The sequence below is a fragment of the Monopterus albus genome, unplaced genomic scaffold, assembly GCF_001952655.1.
Source record: "Monopterus albus unplaced genomic scaffold, M_albus_1.0 scaffold321.1, whole genome shotgun sequence".
Taxonomy (NCBI): Eukaryota; Metazoa; Chordata; class Actinopteri; order Synbranchiformes; family Synbranchidae; genus Monopterus; species Monopterus albus.
In genome coordinates, this window is record NW_018128201.1 from 360642 (window position 1) to 372359 (window position 11718).

Below are 11718 nucleotides of genomic sequence, written 5' to 3' on the forward strand. Positions count from 1 at the left end.
ACAGCACATCAAGTTTCAGCAGCCAATCATCTCTCGGCCATGTGGGGGAAATAACTAACTGCCTCATTTTAGGCCAAATACTGGTGAGGGAGGATGAAGAGAGCAAATAGAGCTGACATTTACATCTGTATCTGGGGACTTTTTTCGGTGGGTGCGCTTGTGTTTGCTAACCATGTGTGTGTTTATGTGTGTGACTTTATGTGGGAGCCCCCATGTGTCTCTCTGTGAGTAGAAAGGAACAGAGGAGTATTTTCATCAGTAATACATCGCATACAACTTAGTGGGTACTTAGGTTTGTGTATGCTGTAAGTCACCTTCCTGCTGTAGCACTTCTACTTGCCGTGTTGTCTCTCTGCCAGTCGCGACTGACTCAAAAACAACTCCCTACAGTCAGTAAAGGAGGACTTTACATTCTTATCTCCCTGCTGTGTCATGCAGATAACATATCAGTCATCCCAATCCTGCCATGACTATTAGTTCATATTTTCACAGCATTCCTGTGTTGAGTGGACTCTTTAGAAAGACCACATGGAAATCATGTATCTGTGTTTGCCACTGTGTGTCTATACATACAGTACATGTAGTAGCTAGATATGCTAGATCCAGAGCTGGATTAATTAGATCCTTGATAGAAATTTGCATCACTGAAGATGCTTCTCTGTATGTTCCTCTTTGTAGCCTTATCTTGATAAAAACCTTTGTCAGAATCTAGTGTTAAGACCTCAGCTGTTTTAGTTGTTATTGCAGGCAGTTGTAATCCTGTATTTCATCCTCCCTTTTTGCTTTGTGTCACACTATTGACACAAAGAAAACTACAGGGAATGAATTATTGTCCCAGATGTATTGTAAGGCTGCAACCAACACATATTTTTATCACCTATATTAAACTTCTATATCTGGCACTTATTTTATTTAATAATGTAAACAGTGAAAAGGCCCATCATTATTCCACAAAGCCCAACTAATTAGGTAACTGCTTTGTTTTGTCTGTTCAGTAGTCAAAATCTCCCAAATGTTGAGTTTACCATCACAGAACACGGAAACTTAATAATATTCACATTTAAGAAGCACTTACCAGTTATTAATTGATTGACTGGCATTTTGCTTAAAAACATTACTGTGTCTAGTATGAACCAATTTTAAAACAACTTCTTTGCACAGCTGGCTCAGACCTTACCCACAATCCACCTCAGCTTCAAGGCCAATCACTGCAGGCTTAGATAAAGACAGACCGATCTTGCTCAAAATGTCTTTTTTATAGGGAAATTTAAACCAAAAGTGGAAAACAAGTAAACAAGGAATGTACAACCATCTGCCAACTCCCTATCAGTCCTCCTTTATTTCTTTTATGCAACGTACTTATCATAACACTGGTTTTATTTCTTGAGCTTTACTTTTTTCACTACACACTATGGCGTAGGCCCAGGAAGGCAGCGTGTTCTCCAGCTCTGCTGTCACAACAGATCAAACCATATCAAAGAACATCATGCAGGATTTATTAAGTTAGACCTGTTATGTAACACCACCCCCAGCTGCAGACGGCCTGTGTGAGGTAGACCAGAAACCTCAGAGATACAGAGCAAAAAGAGGGGAGAAAGAGGGTAAGAGCGGAGGAGGGTTGAGAGCCAGTGAGATGAAAAGAGAAGGCGGCATCTGTCAGGGACCGTGTGAAGATAAAGTGGAAAGAGAGAGGAGGAGGAGGAGGAGGAGATGAACAAGGGAATGTTTTATTGATAAATGATGATAATCCAGACACACAAAACTGTGAGAACATATGATCACACACACCATTGTTCATCCACCTGTGTGTCTGCAGCAGAGGAGACACTAAGGCTTCTTTTATGAAACACAGCTTGTTCTTGCTATGAAACATAATTTGGCCTTGACTAATATCTGCAGATACAATACAAATGTGCTGCAGTGTTGGTGCATACATGTATTTGTGCATGGATACCCAAACACACAGAGTTGAACAATGGTGACAAAGAGCTTAACTGAGTGCACAAATACTTGTTGTAACTAAATACAGTGTCATGCAACAAAAGAGTGTAGATGAAGACATAAAGGGACAGAGCTGCCCTCCTTGTCTGGCTCGAGCAGACTGGAGTGGTAATGCAACTCACGACTTGCACCCCAAAGAGTGGGCAGAGTGGGGAAGGGAGGAGGTGTGTATCTATGTATAGGAAAGTGTGATTCACACCAGCTACACAAGATTATCCAACGTGCAACCTCACAAACAAGACAACAAGGCTGTGGATGCATTTTAAGGCCTACCTTCAAACTCAATACCTCTTTGTTTGACATCATGGGAAAATCCAAAGAAATCAGCCAAGACCTCAGGAAAAAAAAAAAACTGTGGACCTCCACAAGTCTGGTTTATCCTTGGGAACAAATTTCATCTGAAGGTACCATGCTCACCTGTAGAAACAATACTACACAAGTATAAACACCATGGGTCAACGCAGCCAGCATACCACTCAAGGAGACGTGTCCCGTCTCCTAGAGATGAACATACTTTGGTCAAAACAGTACAAATCAGTCCTACAACAACAGTAAAGGACCTTGTGAAGACACTGGAGGAAGCAGGTACCAAAGTATCTATATCCACAGTAAAACGATTTCTATATAGACATAACCTGAAAGACAGTTCAGCAAAGAAGAAGCCACTACTCCCAAGACCACCATACAAAAGACAGACTGTGGTTTGCAGCTGCACGTGGGGAAAAAGAGCTTACTTTCTGAAGAAATGTCCTCTGGTCTGATGACAAAAATGAAACAATCTGGCCATAATGACTCTTGTTATGTCTGGAGGAAAAAGGAGGAAGCTAGCAAGCCGATGAAGACCATGCCAACCGTGAAACAGGGGGGTGGCAGCATCATATAGGGGGTGGGGGTTGCTGCAGGAGGGATGTGGCACTTCACAAAATAGATGACATCATGAGGAAGGAAGATGATGTGGACATATTGAAGCAGCAACTCAAGACATCAGCCAGGAAGTTGAAACTTGGTTCCAAATGGACAATGACCCCAAGCAGACTTCCAGTGTTGTGGCAAAATGATTTAAGAACAACAAAGTGGCCATCTGGAGTGGCCATCACAAAGCCCTGACCTCAGCCCAACAGAAAATACTGTATGTGGGCAGAAGTGAAAAAACATGTGCAAGCAAGGAAGCCACAAAAACAGTACAAATCAGTCCTACAACAACAGTAAAGGACCTTGTGAAGACACTGGAGGAAGCAGGTGCTAAAGTATCTATATCCACAGTAAAACGATTTCTATATAGACATAACCTGAAAGACAGTTCAGCAAAGAAGAAGACACTACGCCCAAGACCACCATACAAAAGTGCAGCTGCACGTGGGGAAAAAGAGCTTACTTTCTGAAGAAATGTCCTCTGGTCTGATGACAAAAATGAAACAATCTGGCCATAATGACTCTTGTTATGTCTGGAGGAAAAAGGAGGAAGCTAGCAAGCCGATGAAGACCATGCCAACCGTGAAACAGGGGGGTGGCAGCATCATATAGGGGGTGGGGGTTGCTGCAGGAGGGATGTGGCACTTCACAAAATAGATGACATCATGAGGAAGGAAGATGATGTGGACATATTGAAGCAGCAACTCAAGACATCAGCCAGGAAGTTGAAACTTGGTTCCAAATGGACAATGACCCCAAGCAGACTTCCAGTGTTGTGGCAAAATGATTTAAGAACAACAAAGTCCGGGTACTGGAGTGGCCATCACAAAGCCCTGACCTCAGCCCAACAGAAAATACTGTATGTGGGCAGAAGTGAAAAAACATGTGCAAGCAAGGAAGCCACATTCAGTAATGGGGTATGTGATAAGATGCACAATTTGGTGGTTCACATAACATAACAGTTATATTACGTAATAGCAGAACCTTTACCCTCTTTAACACTCGTGAGGGAGAAGTGGCAGCTACTGTTATGAATGAAGGAAGAACGAACGACTGGTGTCATCACATGTAAACATCTAGGTTTGCATGTGATAACACCAGTCATGGGAAACAACAGCGTGACCCATTGTTTATACAACTCTATAAGCCATAAAGACTCACAAGATGAGGAACCTAGATTGAAATGTAATTCTCAAACTAATTTTTTAAAGGACCTAGTTTTAGGTGAAATTAGATCATTTAAACAACTGGAAAACCATCAGCGCCTTGCTGTAATAACACTAAATGTTTGTGCTTGTCAGTTCATGCAGGTTTTGCTCCTGTGGTCTGCAAACTCTTCATCTTAAACCCTGAGGTCACTATGTTTTGCGCATAAAAGCTGCAACTACTGTATGTGATTATGGGATTTTCTTACTTCTATTCAACAACATAAGAAAACTATGAAACACACTAGACCAAATGCATTATGCAAAATTTGGAAAATGTATAGTCTAGTAAGGTGCATCACTACTGGATTAATGCTGATGGTGATAGTATTTTTCATAGCAGGCACTTTGACAAAGGTTTTATTAATAACATTAATGATGACTCAAGTGTCACAGTAAGCCATGACAGTAAGTGGGTTTCTACCCAAATGCAACTCAACCTTTAATTGAATTTTGCGCTAAATTGGCAAAACAAAACGCAAACAAATGTGTTTCCATCCACTGCTGTTATGCACATGCTTTGACATGTTATGCTTTGATTGAAAGAGTGCCATTCATTCAAACTTTATCAATTTCCAGCAGCACTTTCACACAATTTTTTAAAGTGCAAATTGAAAATGCACACAATAACTGGTGGCTGCAAATCGTTCTACGGTGACAGCGAGGAAGCATGCACATGTTTGTGGTACGCTGAAATAGAATTCAGCCATCATTCATTTTACTATTTAGTCCTGTACTTTAACTACTGTGACATGTCTTATTGTGGCCTGTGGAAAAGTTCTTTGGTGTCCAAAAGCTTTTCATCATTTGATAAAGTGACTGCAGAATCAGTCTCTTATAAATATATCATCAGACTGACACTGATATAATTTGCGCTTCATCAGGCTCCTTCACTGGAACCACTCATGGTGTCTAACTGACATCACCCTGAAGACTACTTTTTACTTTCAACTCTACCAACCAGAATGATTAATCTATAATTCACAGTCAAGTAACACACAGCCCAGAAGAGCTTGGTGTCAGATTGGTTACAGTGCAGTGCAAATGTTTTAGGCACTTGTGAAACACTAAAGTGTGCTCTTGCAGAGTACTAAATATCAGATCTACCCAGAATATCAGATTAATCATGTGAATGGTCTCTGGTCTTGAGTTTTTGAGGCACTCCTTGCAACCTTCCAACATCTCCACAAGTGGTAGAAGAGGAAGAGGCTCAGGCTGCTGCTTCCTGGCTAGCAGCCAGTCAGCTATGAGTGATTTGATTTGACACCTGCTACTGACTAACTAGCCCTTCTGGGACAATCTCATCCACTGAGTGGGAGACAGTCCCATGCTTACCATTAAAAAGCTTAGGAAAGATGCTGTGTGCTGCTTTTTAATCAGAAGTTAACCAGATGTGCTTTTGCCAAACCAACCTTGTCAAACCAATACACAGTGTCTGACAACACTTAAGGGGCCGTTACTTGTCCAAGCAGGTTTTTGAGTATGCCATCTCATTAGCCTCACTGTAGTCCACCAAACTAGAATGAGGTCCTTACAGCCCATTGAGGCTGGAAGACACCCGCTGGTCCTGCAGCTGTTGTGAGCCACAGTTTAGTGGGTGTTTTTTTTCTTACTGGCCACATGGGACAACACTAAGCCCATTCCACACACTCAAGCACACTTGGATAATTAACACAAAGGTATGTTTTAGTTTTACACGAGAAAGGCCAATCAGGAGGACAAACTGGCTGGTTTTGCAAATGTAGTCTGCTTAACTTCCAGTCATCTGCTCCACACCCCATGGCTTTTCACTGCTGCCTCCCACACACTGCATCACAGGACCAGTGTTTAGTCTGCCATGTGGTCTGTGCGTCTATAGTCCTGGCCCCTGTTAGGACTATAAAAGCAGAGCTGACTGTAGTATCTGAACTCCTGTTGCCCATTTAGTCACAACCATAGAGTGTATAAAATATGGACGACCTGACAGCTCCCAGAGGTGAAGCCACAGTGACTTGGTCCCCCTGGTGGCTGGTTGCAGTATAGGTCATAACTCATGCCTCCTCCATGTTAGTGGATAGGACATGAGCCAAACCAAAAGCTCAAAGCATACATCAAATAAAATTTTCCCCAGAGGTGATGTCTGTGGTTTTAGGTAGATATTACAACGCTGACGTGTGTACATTCATTCATTTTTCTGGGAAGTTTGTTAGTGATGTTATTTGATGATATAAAATGATATTATTTTAGATGATTTGACAGCTTTGATTGGCAGCCTGATACGTCACTCAAACACTACTGCACAGAATGTGGCTACAGAATGCCAAGATGGCAGCTGCTGTATTAACGATATTTTGGCTTCACCTTTAAGCATAATGGAGTGCAATGGTGACGTGCTGTCCACATTTATACAGTCAATGGTCACAACACTTTTATTTGAAATGTGGAATGTCAATTAGTCTGGTGGCTTTTACAGTGGCTAAGTGGCTGTGCTTGTAATGGAAAACAAACCATAAGAGACAAAACAGCAATATGATTAGTGGCTTTACTTTCCCCTTCAGGCCTAGTGCTCCGTGGGCATGCACGTACTCTAAGAATGAAAAGTGCATTAGTATGAAGCAGAGTATAGCTGGACAAGAGTCAAGCAGGCACATCACTCATGCATTCATCACATCTTTCCCCTGTAACGGCAGGTCGAAACATGCTCAGTACAGAGCTCCAACAATGACTTGTCGTTTTCGCAGTCTAGCCAGATCCTGTGCAAGGATGTTGCAGAGTCACCCTTCTCCTGCAGCTGATGCAGATTAGCTTGGCTAAGATCTAGCAGACCCCAGCAATAAAGCTACAGTGCAATTTTTACTGAGCTATCAATCAACACAACACTTAACACAGAAAGGGAAAAGGAAATCAGCAAACTGTCCTAAATTTTAAGCAAACAACCAGATGTTTTTCTGCTTATTGGCCTGAGATAAAATCCAGCAAAGGTTTTTTTTTCCAGACATTTTACACCACAGTCTCACTGGATTTTGACAAGTCCTCATTTGGCTGCAAGTGCTGAATAAAGTGCACATGGCCTTAGTTTAACTTCTAAGGCACTTGACACAACTCTCTCAGCTGAAACAACTGGGAACCTCAGATTTGCACTTAATCAGGCCAAAAGCTCAAAATACCTTCCACCAAGGGTTTAATATTTGTAAATCAAGAAACAGCAATTAAGAGCATGACAGAGCACTTCAACCTAGTGCTCATACCATTAGTCTGTGTGAACTATTTTCCTCAATGGAAAGAGACAAGGAGCACTGATTAAAAAAGGGAAATCAATATTCACAATCACGTTAATGGCATGTGGGAGGAGACAGTCCTTATCTTTATGTGAAAGGCAGTACTATATCCTTGTTATGATATAGCAAAGATATTAGAAAACAGCTGCCTGCCTGCCTGCCTACACACCCACCTGACATGGAGCAATGTCAGCATCTGAAGTCACAGATCTGGCCACTGGACAAACAGATGGCTAATCTGTTAGCTCTGTTTTGGTCTCCATCAACACCTGGGTTTACTAGTTGGCCACACACTTTGGCTGTGGCATAGTGGGGCTGGTTTGGTATTTGTACAGTGGGTTTATCAAAGTTTTTTTTCTGAAAACAGCTGGAAATGGGGCTAATGTTAAGGCTTAATCAAAACAGAAAAGTTGCAGAATGCAAAACCCACAACAATGAACTCAAAAACAACTAAGTGACTCCTTTCACATTAAATGGTCATTTCTTAAAGCTCCTATAGTAACATAAAACATGTCAGTGTTGTATTTACAGGTTGTTTGTTTAGACATGTTCTGGGAAGTCATCTTTGAAAACACAGATGGACCCATAACTTTTCTGTCTTGTCAAGTGCATGAGCTGCACTTGTAAGGGTCAGTAATTCTGTTTAGGTTATGATGGTCAGGGAAAAAATGGCTGAAATAGAGACTTTTCCATCATGGGTGAATCTGAACAAGTGCCATGCTGCGAAAATGACTGCCAAGTCACCATGGTGACAGTCAGTCCACCACTCTTGAGGAATGTGAGTAGAAAGAGAGCTGCCACTGGCTGAGACAGCACAGGGCCATGCTGCAAAGGCCAAAAGTGACCTGCAGCAACGGACAGGAAACAAGACAGAGCTCTTTGTCTGTAGTCAAGCCATTTCTTCACCACTGTATTTCAGACACTGTGCAGCCGGTATATAGGCTCATGTTTTGGGTCCCCGGGCCAGAGTCTACTTGAACTTACTGTTGTAGGAAATCACCACAAAGAGACAAACTGACCTCACAGACGCACAGAACATTTACAGAGAGACACAAAACAGCAACAAAAAGATGCAAAACTACAGAAGCTGTAACAACAATGCTGAGTGACAAAACAACCACAGTGAGACAAAATGAAACAGCAACAAGGCTCAAACATTCCCCTTGAGGCAAAATTGTGATTTGTGACATTAGGCTATAGTGCATCAATAACACTCTACTTGACATAAATAGACAAAATGACCACCAGCATCTCCTTCTGTCTGTGCCCTTGAGCCCATTGTCTCTACATCCAGCTAGTAAAGTCTGTATTCATTTAAGAGAGTCTGCCTGTATGTAGTGCACTTTGTGGTCTCCAAATGCTTAATTCTTGCAGGAGTTAACCATTTGTGGGCACAGAAGTTACTATTAGTTGTTTTGGTGTCAAGGTTACTCAGGAAGACTCATCAGCCAAACATTATATTCTTTCATTTCAGACTGTTTCCTGTAATGATGCATTAAGCCACAGGCTTCTAACCTTTTATCTTAGGACGTGGGGGAAAAACGGTAGTAAATTCACGGAACACTGAGCTAACTCCATGCAGCCTCGATGAAACGGAATAAACCTTTGATTCATCGCACCATTTGAAAGCGCTATAAAACGCCTTGATTTCGTTATGTGTCAGGCAAGAAGTGCAAACGTGAATAACAGAAATGCTGCAAGGTCAAACAGCAGCGCCAGGCAACCTGTCACGACATTGCTGCCTGCAAACATGGATGGCACTTACTTGGGTCTAAGACACAGTGAGCTGTTTGTCCATGCAGAGCTAGGAACGCAGTCAGAAATGTTTCTATTCACCAAGAAAAGTACGATTAAGCATCCAGTCTGTTATGACACTGTCACCGGTAAACATGCCTCTGACGCCCAGAGGCCCCGGGGAGTTCAACGCTCAAACACAGGCGCACAGGATGACAAGATGCGCAAACATCTGCCGGAGCGCAGTGCGCATCATCCCTCCATCAGCTGCACCAAAATAAACAGACACAGCATGAAATAGTCGGAGCCCTGCAGACTACACATGACTCCAAACGCCAAGCTCCACACATTTCCTGCAAGGTTACTCCATTCACACATTATTTTCCTTGATGCACGCTACACTCCCCACTCCACTGACGCATGCCCCGCAAAACAACTGCTCTGTCGCGACGATGGTTTTAATGATGAGCTGCGGCCTACCTGCTCCCCCTTTCAAGGTATGATGTTAGTCCATTTCCATCGCCTTGGTTTTTATGGTTTCCCTCCGGTTCGTCCAACAGCTCCGCTGGATGGAGCGGTGATGCAGGTTCACGCCACAGGAGAGGAGGAGAGGAGAGGGCAGGGGGGCTGGACCAGGGGGATGCAGGATGTGCGCTGCGCTCGATGGCTGCCGCCGCGTGAGGGGACACACAAGAGTATATGGATGCATAGAATCGTTTGCGTCACGTTACGTCGGATTATTTTAAAGGCAACTACCGCTGTGTTGAACAAGGCTTATTTGGCCTTAACAGGATTTATTGTGAAGCCCTGAGCAAGCTACGGGGGGCTGCCTCTATTATGGCAGCTTCCTCCATCACAAAGAAAACTGAGCGACAGTGACTGAAATGGCTGTTGCCATAGGGATGAAGCAGTGGGCCAGGATTAACATGAACACTTTATGAAAATGGACCTTAACTTTGATTTGATTTGATTTGATTTATTTATTCTTTCAAGCATCTAAAGACAGTTGATATATCAACACACATAATTTTACACATATCCAACAAATGCTAATCTAATATCAATTTGCTTATACCTAGTACATACTTGAATGGAGTAGGAAGAAGTCAGACTTATCCAGTCCTACCCCCTGACATCATCTTACCATATCTCTACATAGATAATTCTCTTCTACACCACACAAGTAATATACTAAAAAATTATAACAGAGTGTTAACATTCTTACATAATTACATTCTTAAATAATTATCTTCTACACCACACAAGTAATATACTAAAGAATTATAACAGAGTGTTAACATTCATACACCACACCCACAATGTTCCATCTAATTAATCATTAAGCCTGTTCTTGCATATATCTTGATTGACACATACCTTTATATTTATGTTTAAACTCATCAATTCTAACATAAACACAGCAGTCTTATATCCCACTAAATCAAAAAAATTTTAACAATTTACTGTAGACTGTATGAAAGCTACATTGGTGTGATCCCTATACCCCATCTTATGCACAATTCTTATCGCTCTTTTTGTAATATATACAATGGTTGAAGTGAGCTTTTGTATGTATTTGAAAGTAACTAAACTAACTGCAACACTGTGGCCTATAATTAAAGTGCAAAACACATTCTTCAGTAATGTTAAACTAATGGTGATTTAATGAATTAATGCTGGATGTAAAATGAATTGTCGTTTATTTCCATTATTACATGATAAAGTCACTTTACTGCTGTATGTTGCAGCATGAGCAACGGATGGTCTTAAAGTTGCATTAAGATTTAGCACAAATATGACTAAATCAAGTAAAATATTATCTAGAAGTGTCTCCCTTCTGTACTAAACCCCCACCCAACTCTGCATTCAGGCCTTGTGTTTATTTCTTGCCCTTTGTGGTCATCCATCCATTATCTACACCACTTATTCTTGAATAGGGTTGCAGAACATATGCTAGGATGCTCTTCCTGGACTACAGTTCTGCATTCAACTACAGTCAGCACAGGCTCACCGCAGGGCTGCTGTCTCAGGCCCAAACTCTTCATGCTGTACACCCACGACTGTGTCTCCAACCATAACAACACCATCATCATTAAATATGCTGATGACACCACCATTCTGGGCATCATCAAGGGGGGAGACGAGTCGGGTTACAGAAGCTTGGTGAATGACATTCTTGTTTATGGAGAGGAGAATGACCTCATCCTCAGCATAAACAAGACAAAAGAAATAATAGTAGACTTCAGGAAGAACCCCTCCCCTCTGCTGATTCTGACCATCAAAGGGACTGAGGTGGAGAAGGCTGACAGCCACAAGTTCTGGGCCTGCAGGTGACATCTGACCTGAGCTGGTCACTGAACACAGCTGCCAAAATGACTCTTCAAAGGCTCTTCAAAGGGTCATAAAGACTGCAGAGAGGATCATTGGGACTGAACTGCCTGCTATGGACACACTATGCACACAGAACTGTCATAAAAGGGCAGAGAACATACGACTTTTTTACTGCTAAGAGAGCGCATTCTTTTTGGAGATTTTGACCCGAGCATGTTGGACGCTCACCCAGAGCTAACATGCTATGTTAATACGACGCCAGGCCGATGCCTGGCAGG

The 11718-nt window shown here is 42.2% G+C and overlaps 1 protein-coding gene across 6 annotated transcripts in view; it reads right to left on the bottom strand.

Annotated features, from left to right (window-relative positions):
• snphb (syntaphilin b) overlaps nt 1-11718 on the bottom strand; it is a 30045-nt gene that overhangs the window by 12155 nt on the left and 6172 nt on the right. For 3 of the 6 annotated variants that reach the window (XM_020624156.1, XM_020624155.1, XM_020624151.1), the window contains exon 1: nt 9590-10132. The exons of 1 other annotated variant lie outside the window; for it this stretch is intronic. The gene's annotated coding sequence lies outside the window, so the exon portion shown is untranslated. 2 more of the 6 variants (XM_020624152.1, XM_020624154.1) reach the window with 2 other exon arrangements.